Below are 12,693 nucleotides of genomic sequence, written 5' to 3'. Positions count from 1 at the left end.
ACGGGTAGCAACAAAGAATTTAAATTCCCCCGACACGGTCCCGTGTTTCGCGGCGGCTGCATTGGGAGGGACCAGAAAAGTGTTTATTCACATCTGCAATATAACATAAAGTATATTTATGTTATAAATATACTTTATATAATCTCAGGGCATGGTTAACCGGTTTATTGAAAGGGGTTACCCAATGCGGGTCATTAAAAAAGCTTTCAAGCGAGCATTGTATACTCACCGTGAGTGGCTTTTCACACCCTCTACACATTCCGATGACGTCACGCACAACTGTATTCTTCCTTTCTCTATTGTTGGAAGAGCTATTGCCAATATGATTAAACGTCACTGGTCAGCCCTGTCCTTGAACATTTTAATGCATGGTCCCCCACGGTTTACCTTTAAACGGGCCACAAACCTTAGAGACCGGCTTGTGCATACAGCCTCAGTTGCACAACTTTTACCACGGCCAAGCGGTCATCATAATCCTTGTGGCCGCTGCACGATGTGCAGCCACACGGAATCATCGACCGCATTCACACATCCTTTGACTGGACATGTGTTCAAACTTAATTCCCAATCTAATTGCTGTACAAAGGGGGTGATTTACGTTATTAAATGTCCCTGTCCACTGTTGTATGTGGGCAAGACCTCCCGTATGATCAAGACACGTATCATAGAACACTGCTCCAACATAAGGTCCTCCAGAATTGACGAACTTTTAGTGTCTCACTGGCTCCAGGCTGAACACTCCATCGATGCTCTGTCCTTCTCAGTATTGGAGGTGGTCTCGCCCCCTTTGCGGGGAGGAGATTTTGCCGGCATGCTGGGTCGGAAGGAGCAGCGATGGATTTATACCCTCAATACAGTTGTCCCTTCTGGTCTGAATAAGGACATCGAATGGTATCAGTTTTACTAACAATAACCAGATGTCTTTATCACAGGTGTCTGTCTGCTAATTACAGCATCTCGCGAGAGTTGCCCTTCGCGCCTTTTTGTTCTTTAAATGTTTGTGAAAATCAGAGGGCGATTGCGCTCCTGAGGAAACTCTAATAGGTATGTGCACTTTACTTGTATTATTTTTATGGCAGTTCTTGTTCCACTCCTAACTACTTTATGTTATATTGCAGATGTGAATAAACACTTTTCTGGTCCCTCCCGATGCAGCCGCCGCGAAACACGGGACCGTGTTTGGGGGACTTTAAATTCTTTGTTGCTACCCGTATGGAGTTGCCGTATTGAATGAATGATTTATGAACCATGAACTTTTGTTCAATAAAATTCTTATATTAGTGAATGGGACTTTATCCTTTTACTTGCACCATTGACTTTGTGGATTTGCTTATGCGCAAGGTTGCTTCTGTATATTTCTAGATTTCTATTACCCCAATATTGACTGGATAAATGTAACATCGGGACACGCTAGAGAGATAAAGTTCCTGGATGGAATAAATGACAGTTTTATGAAGCAATTAGTTCTGGAAACAATGAGAGAGGGAGCAATTTTAGATCTAATTCTCAGTGGAGCACAGGATTTGGTGAGAGAGGTAACGGTGGTGGGGCCGCTTGGCAATAATGATCAAGTTTGAATTAATGACAGGAAGGGGGACAGTAAGTAAATCTACGGCGTAGCGCAAAACTTTCAAAAGGGAAACTTTGATAAAATGAGAAAAATAGTTAGAAAAAAACTGAAAGGAGCAGCTACAAAGGTAAAAAGTGTGCAAGAGGCGTGGTCATTGTTAAAAAAAATACCAACCTAGAAGCAGAGTCTAGATGTATTCCACACATTAAGAAAGGTGGAAGGAAAGCAAAACAATTACTGGCATTGTTAAAAGGTGAGGTGAAAGAGGCTATTTTAGCCAAAAGATCTTCATTCAAAAACTGGAAGAAGGATCCAACAGAAGAAAATAGGATAAAGCATAAGCACTAGCAAGTTAAATGTAAGACATTGATAAGACAAGCTAAGACAGAATTTGAAAAGAAGTTGGCCATAGAGGCAAAAACTCACAGTAAAAACTTTTTAAAATATATCCAAAGCAGAAAGCCTGCTAGGGAGTCAGTTGGACCACTAGATGATCGAGGGGATAAAGGGGCATGTAGAAAAGATAAGGCCATCATGAAAAGATTAAACAATTTCTTTGCTTTAGTGTTTACTGAAGAGGATGTTAGGGAGGTACCCATTCTGGAAAAGGTTTTCATGGGTAATGATTCAGATGAACTGAACCAAATAATGGTGAACCTAGAAGATATGGTAGGGCTGATTGACAAACTGAAGAGTAGTAAATCACCTGGACCGGATGGTATACACCCCAGGGTTCTGAAGGAATTCAAAAATGAAATTTCAGATCTATTAGTAAAAATTTGTAACCTATCATTAAAATCATCCATTGTACTAGAAGACTGGAGGGTGGCTAATGTAACCCAATATTTAAAAAGGGCTCCAGGGGTGATCCGGGAAACTACAGACCAGTTAGCTTGACTTCAGTGCCAGGAAAAATAGTGGAAAGTGTTCTAAAGATCAAAATCACAGAACATATAGAAAGACATGGTTTAATGGAACAAAGTCAGCAAGGCAAGTCTTGCCCCAAAAATGTGCTTCACTTTTTTGAAGGGGTTAATAAACATGTAGATATGGGTGAACAGTGGATGTAGTGTATTTGGATTTTCAGAAGGCATTTGACAAATTTCCTCATGAGAGGCTTCTAAGAAAAGTAAAAAGTCATGGGATAGGTGGCGAAGTCCTTTCTGTTGTATTCCGCACCCGCGGCCATCCACAGGCATGTCCCCCTACCTACCCGCAATGGTGACCCTCCGTGGCAAGCATCAGGAGAAGAGCCGTGGTCCAGTGCCATTGTTCCCGCACATCGGCGCGGGCCACCGGGGTGATCGCCGTGCTGGAAGCCATCCCTGCTCCTCCCGCACGGCATCAAACAAATTCTCCCCCGCGGCCGGAATCAAAGCTGGCCGCCGCCATCTTAGGCATGAGGCCGCGCCTTCTCTCTAGATTTAAAGGGACCTGATCCCTTTAACTACTTCCAGCTGTCTTCAATGAGCCAGAGCAAAGGAAGTATAAAAGGACTTGGCAACTTTTGGGTTAGTCAAGTCTGCTTGCTTCAGTGAGTCTTCTTGTACTTTGGATCCTTGTTCCTGGTTCCTGTCTCATCTTGGTGTTCCTGGTTCCTGACTTTGGCCTGGCAAGCGGTGATTCCTAGTGTGTGACTTCGGACTGGGAAGTGGCGACTCTCTGGCACTTGACCTTGGACTTCTTCTGGACTATCATCTCCAAGGGCCCACCTAAGTCCCAGCAGCCCAGGTCCATACGGGCTCTTCCCGGGGGGACCGCGGGCTTCCAGGGGTTAAGCTCCAGTTAGCCCTTGCACCAACCTCACGACTCCTTGACCTCTCAAAGGTCCACTTAAGTCCCAGCGGCCTGGGTCCCTACGGGCTCCTCCTGGGGTGACTGTGGGCTTCCAGTGGCGAAGACACAGTTCCTCTCCTTGATGTCATGACTCTTCGTCTGCCTCCACAGTCACCTCAGTCTCCAGTGCCGAGGGTCAGCTAGTCATTTCTTCTGTTCCACCTCGCCAACCGATGGGAGAACCTATGGATCCACTTCCTAAGCTATACCATCCTCCCATTGGTCCAAGGGTTCACAAGCCTGAGCATAACAGATTGCCAAGTCCATGGACCCAGCGGAGGCATCTGCCCACCAGGCCATTCCTGGAATGGTCCAGCATCCGATGGACCAGTAAAAAACCCTGGATACCCTTGTCTCTGCAGTGGAGGGCCTGAACCAGCGCTTTGAAGCATTGGGGCCCATGAACCCCACTCTGCCATCCCCACCTGTGGTTTCCGGGGGCCGTTCAGTAATCCACCTGCCTACACCACTGCACTTCTCTGGGGAACCTCAGGCCTGCAGGGATTTCATAAACCAGTGCAACATGCACTTCCACCAGCAGTCGCCCTTTTTCCTGATGACACTACTAAGACAACCTTTATTCTTGCTCTCCTTGAAGGGAAGGCCCTAGAGTGGGCTTCCCCCTTATGGGAATGGGACGATCCCATTCTAAGCAACTTAAGGGACTTCTGGGAGCTCTTCCGGATGAACTTCAGTGATCCCGCTCTTGAGGTTTCTGCCGGGCCTAAATTGCTTCAGTTACGCCAAGGTTCAAGGACATTGGCTGAATTTGCCATAGATTTCCGGACGCTTTCTTCTGAGCTTGGCTGGGGCCCCGACTGTCTACGAACCATCTTCCTTCAGGGGCTTAGTCCCAGGATCAAGGACGAGTTTGTGGGCTGGGAACTACCTAGGTCCTTGAGCGCCCTTATTGATCTGGCCAGGCGTATAGATCAGCGCCGCCAAGAGGCCCAGATGACACCCAAAGCTGCAACTCCTTCCAGGCGCCCCCGACGCTCGTCTTCTCCCAAGGCCAGGTTGGGAATCTCCCGACCACCGCTCGAAGAGCCCATGGAATTGGGCCGTGGGAGACTTTCCAACCAAGAGCGCCAACGGCGAATGAAGGAAGGGCTCTGTTTTTATTGCGGTGCAGCAGGCCATCAAATAGCTGCCTGCCCAACGCGACCGGGAAACTCCTAGGCCTAGGACCAGAAGGGGATCTCTTCCTGGGCCTAACCTCACCTGCACCTCCACTAACGCTACCAGTGGCACTAACGACTGCGGCCGGAGAATTCCACACGTTAGTTCTGGTAGACTCCAGCGCCGGCGGTAACTTCATTATGAAGAGTCTGGTGGAACATTTGAAGATGCCACAGGTCCATGTTCCAGCTCCATTGGTTATCTCTTCAATCCAGGGAAACCCCTCCCGGGACGTGTGACACACCTCACGGAACCCGTCCAGTTGAGGGTTGGACTCTTTCATCGTGAGCGGTTACCCTTCTAAATCCTGGAGCATTCTATACATCCTGTCGTCTTGGGCCTCCCCTGGCTCCAGGAACACGGTCCCCAGTTCGACTGGAAGTCCTTGCAGCTATCCCACTGGGGGCCAAATTGTCACGGCAATTGCCTCCAGTCAGTGATTCCAGTCTCCTACTCCATCGCTTCCACCAGTCTTCAGGGCCTGCCAGCCTCCTACACCTCGTACGCGGATGTCTTCTCTAAGCAAAAGGCCGAGATACTTCCGCCTCATCGACCATTCGATTGTGCCATCAATCTCCTCCCTGGCACTGAGCCCCCCTTGGGGGCGCACCTATGCCCTCTCACCTGCGGAGACGCAGGCCTTCACCCAGCAAATCAAAGAAAACCTGGAGAGGGACTTCATTCGGAAGTCAAGGTCCCCAGCGGGGGCTGGGTTCTTCTTCGTTGGGAAGAAGGATGGGACCATCCGCCCTTGCATTGACTACCGAGGCCTGAATGCTATAACAGTCAAGGACCGCTACCCCTTGCCCCTCATCTCCGAGCTCTTGATCGGTTGCAAGGTGCAAGGATCTTCACCAAGTTGGATCTCCGAGGGGCCTATAACCTGATCTGCATTAAGGAGGGTGACGAATGGAAGACGGCCTTCAACACCCGAGATGGCCATTATGAGTATTTAGTGATGCCGTTCAGGCTCTGTAATTCTCCAGCGGTGTTCCAGAACACCATGAACGAGATTCTCCGCGATCTCCTGTATCGGTGTGTGGTCGTGTACTTGGACGACATTTTGATATTCTCGGACTCTCTGACTGCTCACCGTCAGCATGTCGTCCAAGTATTGCCATGCCTCCGAGAACATAGACTGTATGCAAAACATGAAAAGGGCCTTTTTGAACAGGAGTTCCTTCCTTTCCTGGGGTACAACGTCTCCAGTGAGGGATTCCGTATGGACCCCCAGAAGCTGAAAGCCATTCGGGAATGGCCGCAGCCGTCCGGACTAAAGGCACTCCAACAGTTCTTGGATTTCTTGGGTTTCGCCTCATTATGCGTCCATCGTTGCCCTGATGACAGCTCTGACCCAGAAAGGCGCAGATCCCAAGAACTGGCTTCCGAGAGCGGAGGCCGCCTTTCTTCGCCTCAAGGAGGCGTTCCTGCAACAACCGTGCCTTTGGCATCCGGATCCACAGCGTCCATTTGTCATCAAAGTGGGCGTGTCCTCAGAAGGCATAGGCGCCATTCTGAGCCAGGCTTCAAAGAATCACAAGCTACGCCCGTGTGCCTTTCTCTCTCGGCAGTTCTCTCCAGCAGAGCGGAACTACGCCATTGGTGACAAGGAGCTCCTAGTCATTAAAGTGGCCCTAGAAGAATGGCGTCCTTGGCTAGAGGGGGACAGCACCAGTTTAAGGTCTTCATGTACCATAAAAATCTTGAGTACCTGCATCGGGCACAGCGACTCAATCCTCGGCAGGCACGTTGGGCATTATTTTTCACCCGTTTCAACTTTGTCCTATGCTATCGACCTGCCGGGAAGAATCTCAAGGTGGACGCCTTGTCATGAGTCTTCGAGACTACCGAGAACCCTGATGACTCTCAGTTCATTATCGAGCCATCACGGGTCCTACTGGCCACCACCACAACCATCCCTCCTGGGAAAATTCTGGTTCTGCCGCACCTGCGGAAACAAGTCCTGGCGTGGGTTCATGACTCCCGTTGCTCCAGTCATCCAGGACAATACTGGATGTTACAGACCCTTCGCCAATACTACTGGTGGCCTAAGGTCAACAGGGATGTCCGGTCCTATGTAGAGTCCTGCCAGTCATGTGCTCGTCACAAGAGGATTCCAGGTGCGACCCCAGGCTTGCTTCAGCCCTTACCAGCTCCCTCGGAACCATGGACCCATCTTGCAACGGACTTCATGGTCGACCTGCTGTCATCCAGTGGGAACACTGTCATATGGGTAGTCATTGATCGGTTTAGTAAAATGGCACACTTTGTGCCTCTCCCAGGGTTGCCGGCCGCACCACAGTTGGCCCAGCTGTTCGTCCAGCATATTTTTAGACTGCATGGCTACATGGAGTATTCTCTCGGACCGAGGCCCTCAATTCAATGCCAGATTCTGGAGGGCCCTCTGCCAAAAGTTCAACGTCACTCTGGACTATACGTCTGCTTACCACCCACAGGCCAACAGTCTGGTGGAGAGAACAAACCAAACTTTGAAGAAGTTTCTTCGTATCTATGTAAATGAGAAAGAGGACGACTGGGCAAGTCTGCTGCCATGGGCAGAATTTGCACTCAATTCTCACCTGTCCACAGCTACCGGATCCTCATCATTCCAGATGGTGAGGATCCGGTAGCCTGCTGCTGCCAGTTCCCATTTCAGTCACATCTCCGGTAGCCCAACTCTCTGCAGACGAGCTGCACCGCCTGTGGATTTCCACACGACGCGCATTGATCAAAGCCAGTCAGGTGGCAAAAAGGTATGCCAATCAGCGACGAAGACCATATCTGCCTCTGAGGCCGGGCCATAAGGTATGGCTGAGCACCCAGTTCATCCACCTGAAGCTGCCATCAGTGCGATTGGCCCCCAGATTTATTGGGCCATTTTCCATCATTCGACAGGTTGGTGCGGTATCATATCAGCTCCGTCTACCGCCTTCACTCAAGATACACAAGACGTTCCATGTTTCCCTCTTGAAGCCCCTGGTGTTATCTTGGCCTTGCAGTATGCCTCCAACTCCCCAACCATTGACTCCGAGGACGACCTCACATATCAAGTCCGGGAGGTATTGGATGTATGGAAGCATAGAAAGAAATGGGAGTACCTATTAGCCTGGGAGGGGTTCGGCCCCGAAGAGAACACCTGGGAGCCATTGGCCAACATACTAGACCGAGACTTGCTTGAGCAATTCCACAGAGACCATCCGTCTAAACCTAGGCCTCCAGGGAGGCGCCTTAAAGAGGGGGGGTACTGTTGTGTTCCGTGCCCGCGGCCATCCGCAGGCATGCCCATCTACCTGACCATGATGGCGACCCGCCGCGGCAAGCATCGGGAGAAGAACTGTGGTCTGGTGCCGTCCCTTGGGGTGACCGCCGGCCTGGGAGCCGTCCCTACTCCTCCCGCGCGGCATCAAACAGCTTCTCCCCCACAGCCAGAATCCAAAATGGCCACCGCCATCTTAGGCACGAGGCCGCGCCTCCTCACTAGATGTAAAGGGACCTGATCCCTTTAACTACTTCCAGCTATCTTCAATGAGCTAGAGCACAGGAAGTATAAAAGGAGGCTTCCTCTGCTCATTCCTTGACTTGGCAACTTTTGGGTTAGTCAGGTCTGCTTGCTTCAGTGACTCTTCTTGTACTTTGGATCCTTGTTCCTGGTTCCTGTCTCATCTTGGTGTTCCTGCTTCCTGACTTCGGACTGGTGATTCCTGGTGTGTGACTTCGGACTGGCAAGCGGCGATCCCTTGGTGTGTGACCTCGGACTGGTAAGCGACGACCCTCTGGCACTTGACCTTGGACTTCTTCTGGACTATCGTCTCCAAGGGCCCACCTAAGTCCCAGCGGCCCGGGTCCTCCCGGGGGGACCGCGGGCTTCCAGGGGTTAAGCTCCAGTCAGCCCTTGCACCGACCTCATGACTCCTTGATCTCTCAAAGGTCCACCTAAATCCCAGCAGCCCGGATCCCTACGGGCTCCTCCTGGGGGGACCGCGGGCTTCCAGTGGCGAAGACAAAGTTCCTCTCCTTGATGTCACGACTCTTCGTCTGCCTCCACAGTCACCTCAGTCTCCAGTGCCGAGGGTCAGCTGGTCACGTCTTCTGTTCCGCCTTGCCACCCGACGGGAGAACCTACGGATCCACTTCCTAAGATATACCATCCTCCCGTCGGTCCAAGGGTTCACAAGCCTGAGCATAACACTTTCGTGGATTATATTCTGGTTAAAAGACAAAAAAAAGTAGGATTAAATGGAAAATGTTCTCAGTGGAAAAGAGTATACCGTGGAGTGCCTCAAGGAGAGAGAGACCCATGCTTTTCAATATATTTATAATTGATCTGGAAATGAATACAATGAGTGAGGTAAACTGATTTGCAGATGATACAAAATGATTCAGAGTAGTTAAATCATAAGCTGATTGTGATAAATTGCAGGAGGACCTTGTGAGACTGGAAAATTTGGCATCCCAATGGCAGATGAAATTTAATGTGGATAAGAGCAAGGTGATGCATATAGGGAAAAATAACCCATGCTGTAGTTACACGATGTTAGGTTCCATATTAGGAGCTATCTCTCAGGAAAGAGATCTAGGCGTCATAGTGGATAATACGTTGAAATAGTCAACTCAGTGTGCTGCAGCAATCAAAAAAGCAAACAATGTTATGAATTATTAGGAAGGGAATGGTGAATAAAACGTAAAATATCATAATGCCTCTGTATCGCTCCAAGGTGAGACCGCAACTTGAATACTGTGTACAATTCTGGTCGTCGCATCTCAAGAAAGATATAATTGTGATGGAGAAGGTACAGAGAAGGGCAACCAAAATGATAAAGGGGATTGAACTGGTCCCCTATGAGGAAAGACTAAAGAGGTTAGGACTGTTCAGCTTGGAGAAGAGACGAGTGAGGGGGGATATAGTAGAGGTCTTTGAAATCAGTAGAGGTCTAAACGGGTAAATGTGAATTGGTTATTTACTTTTTCGGATAATAGAAGGACTAGGGGGCACTCCATGAAGTTAGTATGTAGCACACTTAAGAATAATTGGCGAAAATTCTTTTTTACTCATTGCACAATTAAACTCTGGAATTTGTTGCCAGGGGATGTGTTTAGTGCAGTTAGTTTAGCTGGATTTATAAAAGGATTGGATAAGTACTTGGAGGAGAAGTCCATTACCTGCTATTAATCAAGTTAACTTAGAGAATAGCCCCTGCTATTGCTAGCAATGGTTACATGGAATAGACTTAGTTTTTGGGTACTTGCCAGGTTCTTATGGCCTGGATGCTGGGCTTGATGGACCCTCGGTCTGACCCAGTATGGTATGTTCTTATGTTCTTATAATACAGGATGGCAGCCGGCTTCCTCCAGTACAGATGAAACAAAGCGAGGGGAGAAATTAATAGCAACCAAAAAGTTATCCAACCAACCTTCAAACTAATGCCTTGAGTAAACAAATGATTAAGTGATTATACTTCTGTCTTAGATGTTTTCTTGTAAGAGGGAAGGGGTGGGAGGAGGGTTGGAATGTGATCAACATGCTGAACAAAAGCACACACACACACATACACACACACACACACACATACATACACACATACACATACACACACACACACACATACACACACACACACACACACATGGCAGGAGAGACCATGCTGAACAATCAGCTATCCACAAGATGCTAAACATACACACACAGCTAAAGCAAAGAGGGCTGTGGGGTAACCTAGCTTGAAAGTTTCCGCAACAGCCTCACTAGTTTTGGTAGCTGTTTAATAAAGTTGCTTACCTGCAATTGGTGTTCTCTGTGGATAGTAAGATAATCATTCGGACATGTGATTAATGTCATTGGATGGAACCAAAAATGTAATGTCCACTAGCTTGAGCTAGAAAGGGCTAGAAACCCTGTCTGCTCATGTCCAGTCAGCATCATGCACCCGCGTGCCACAAGGTCCCCTCAGTTATATATCAAAGGGAAAAAATGTTTGAGCTCCAAGGAGCGGTGGGAAGGTATCTGTTATCCAGTGTCCTACTATCCACGGTGAAAGCAAAGTTGCTCACCTGAAACAGGTGTTCTCCATACATAGCAAGATAAATGAGTCATACAAGTGGGTGGCGTCATCCAAATGTGCCGAGATGAAAAAGCTCTCTCGGAGACCAGAACAAACAAGAAGGTTTTTCTGTGCATTCACAGCAATTACTGCACAACTGCCTGCCATGTGAATATAACACCTGTTATTACCGAGCAACTCAGCTATCTCCATGAATACATGAGACAACATAAGAACATAAGAAATTGCCATACTGGGTCGGACCAAGGATCCATCAAGCCCAGCACCCTGTTTCCAACAGTGGCCAATCCAGGCCATAAGAACCTGACAAGTACCCAAACACTAAGTCTATTCCATGTAACCATTGCTAATGGCAGTGGCTATTCTCTAAGTGAACTTAATAGCAGGTAATGGACTTCTCCTCCAAGAACTTATCCAATCCTTTTTTAAACACAGCTATACTAACTGCACTAACCACATCCTCTGGCAACAAATTCCAGAGTTTAATTGTGCATTGAGTAAAAAAGAACTTTCTCAGATTAGTTTTAAATGTGCTACATGCTAACTTCATGGAGTGCCCCATAGTTTTTCTATTATCCGAAAGAGTAAATAACCAATTCACATCTACCCGTTCTAGACCTCTCATAATTTTAAACATCTCTATCATATCCCCCCTCAATCATCTCTTCTCCAAGCTGAAAAGTCCTAACCTCTTTAGTCTTTCCTCATAGGGGAGTTGTTCCATTCCCTTTATTATTTTGGTCGCCCTTCTCTGTACTATCTCCATCGCAATTATATCTTTTTTGAGATGCGGCGACCAGAATTGTACACAGTATTCAAGGTGTGGTCTCACCATGGAGCGATACAGAGGCATTATGACATTTTCTGTTTTATTCACCATTCCTTTTCTAATAATTCCTAACATTCTGTTTGCTTTTTTGACTGCCGCAGCACACTGAACCGACGATTTCAATGTGTTATTCACTATGATGCCTAGATCTCTTTCTTGGGTTGTAGCACCTAATATGGAACCTAACATTGTGTAATTATAGCATGGGTTATTTTTCCCTATATGCATCACCTTGCACTTATCCACATTAAATTTCATCTGCCATTTGGATGCCCAATTTTCCTGTCTCACAAGGTCTTCCTGCAATTTATCACAATCTGCTTGTGATTTAACTACTCTGAACAATTTTGTGTCATCTGCAAATTTGATTATCTCACTCATTGTATTTCTTTCCAGAAACACACTAACTGCACTAACCACATCCTCTGGCAACAAATTCCAGAGTTTAATTGTGCGTTGAGTGAAAAAGAAATTTCTTCAATTAGTTTTAAATGTGCTACATGCTAACTTCATGGAGTGTCCCCTAGTCTTTCTATTATCCGAAAGAGTAAATAACCGATTCACATCTACCCATTCTAGACCTCTCATGATTTTAAACACCTCTATCATATCCCCCCTCAACAGTCTCTTCTCCAAGCTGAAAAGTCCTAACCTCTTCAGCCTTTCCTCATAGGGGAACTGTTCCATCCCCTTTATCATTTTGGTTGCCCTTCTCTGGACCTTCTCCATCACAATTATATCATTTTTGAGATGCGGCGACCAGAATTGTACACAGTATTCAAGGTGCGGTCTCACCATGGAGCGATACAGAGGCATTTTTACATTTTCTGTTGTATTAACCATTCCCTTCCTAATAATTCCTAACTGGAACCTAACATTGTGTAACTATAGCATGGGTTATTTTTCCCTATATGCATCACCTTGCACTTGTCCACATTAAATTTTATCTGCCATTTGGATGCCCAATCTTCCAGTCTTGCAAGGTCCTCCTGTAATGTATCACAATCTGCTTGTGATTTAACTACTCTGAATGATTTTGTATCATCTGCAAATTTGATAACCTCACTCGTCGTATTCCTTTCCAGATCATTTATATATATATTGAAACACATTGGTCCAAGTACAGATCCCTGAGGCACTCCACTGTTTACCCTTTTCCACTGAGAATATTGACCATTTAATTCTACTCTCTGTTTCCTGTCTTTTAACCAGTTTGTAAT

Source organism: Rhinatrema bivittatum, chromosome 7 (assembly GCF_901001135.1).
Source record: "Rhinatrema bivittatum chromosome 7, aRhiBiv1.1, whole genome shotgun sequence".
Lineage (NCBI taxonomy): Eukaryota > Metazoa > Chordata > Amphibia > Gymnophiona > Rhinatrematidae > Rhinatrema > Rhinatrema bivittatum.
This window is presented reverse-complemented; position numbering follows the sequence as displayed.